This window comes from Cynara cardunculus, unplaced genomic scaffold (genome assembly GCF_001531365.2).
Source record: "Cynara cardunculus var. scolymus isolate 2C unplaced genomic scaffold, CcrdV1 Un_Scaffold_12408, whole genome shotgun sequence".
Lineage (NCBI taxonomy): Eukaryota > Viridiplantae > Streptophyta > Magnoliopsida > Asterales > Asteraceae > Cynara > Cynara cardunculus.
The window spans coordinates 1-1,516 of record NW_020207614.1 but is presented as its reverse complement, the minus strand read 5'-3'; the positions used below and the strand labels follow the sequence as shown (position 1 = coordinate 1,516).

At 38.0% G+C, this 1,516-nt stretch overlaps 1 non-coding gene across 1 annotated transcript; it reads right to left on the bottom strand.

Annotated features, from left to right (window-relative positions):
- Window positions 1-1,403: 1,403 nt before the first annotated feature.
- On the bottom strand, window positions 1,404-1,490 carry TRNAM-CAU. The gene is given in 2 exon segments: window positions 1,404-1,439; window positions 1,453-1,490. It is a non-coding gene; the product is annotated as a tRNA-Met (tRNA).
- Window positions 1,491-1,516: the final 26 nt, after the last annotated feature.

Below are 1,516 nucleotides of genomic sequence, written 5' to 3'. Positions count from 1 at the left end.
AACTCTCGACCTCAGGATAACTCAGATTTGCTATGAGACCTACGCGCTAGCCAACTGCGCCACCACCCCAGTTGTGTACCCATTCACTGTTTTATTCTCTAATTCTTTGCAACGATGATGACATGAATGGATATCTATCCATTCTTCATTCTCACTGTAACGATGGTTGGTGTTTGCAGATTCCATCTCTTTCTTTCCTGTCATCATCTCTAACAATAAAATCCAGAAACTTGTAGATATCCCCTTCCTTTGTCATCTCACTTCCAACACCATACTCTGTGAATCCATTGGTGTCCTAGAGGAGAGGGCTTAATGTCTTTGAGAAACAAAGATTCCTGTTCTTGATCTTGCTACTTCAAGTCCAAGAAAGTACTTCAGATCGCCCAAATCTTTGAGTTTAAAAGTTGAACTCAAACGATTTTTGAATTCTTGTAACAATGAGCTCGAAGCTCCCGTAATAATAATATCGTTCACATAAACCAACAATGTAATGAAATCCTTGCCACTGCCTTTGAAAAACAGAGTATGACTGTTGAAAGCCTTCTTTTAACATGAAATCGGTGGACTTTACGTTCCACTGCCTTGAGGCTTGTTTGAGTCCATAGATGGATTTATGAAGTTTGCATGGCAATTTAACATTTGGTTCAAAGGAATCCCTGTTAATCTCGTAACTGAGAGGAATCTCCATGTAAGTCTCCATTCAAGAAAGCATTGTTAACATCGAGCTGTATAATAAATCCAATCCTTCAACAGCAGCTACGGATGACATAGTTTTTACAGTTACCATTTTGGCAACCGGAGAAAATGTGTCAAGAAAATCAAGGCCTTCTTGTTGGCTTTCGATTTTTCTGTCTGAACCAAATTTCAGCTTATAAACCCAACGGTATTCTTCCATAAAACTCCTTGGTTTCCAAGTTTTAGAACCTCGATAGCAACCATTGCACCCCCTTCTTCAAGGATGCCCTTATAAACAGCTCTAAAAGCCCCTGTTCCAATCAGGTGTCGTCTGTGGCTTTGAATATGCTTCCATAAGAAACCCTTGAAAATGGTTGCGCAGGTGAAGCTCCTGTCGGTCTGATTTTTCCATCTTTGCCAACAAAACAACAAAGACAACGCCATTGCCAGAACTAAAAATGAGCAAAGTGGGATGACAACAAGAATAGCATGCGACAGTCGGGAACCTTTCCCTTATTTATATCAAGTAATCCATTCCTGTTTTGCTCAATTATGACTAAATATAAAAAATGAAACAAAAATATATATTTAATAAAAACAAATATCTTAAAACAGTTTAATGAAAGTATTTTTGGTTTTACTCATAATCAAACACTTAAAATGTTAATTAACAAGTACAAAAATTAAACGATTTGAAATAAAATAAATTCAATTTTAAAAAAATTGAATGGGGTGAGAGAGGCTCGAACTCTCGACCTCAGGATAACTCAGATTTGCTATGAGACCTACGCGCTAGCCAACTGCGCCACCACCCCAGTTGTGTACCCATTCACTGTTTTAT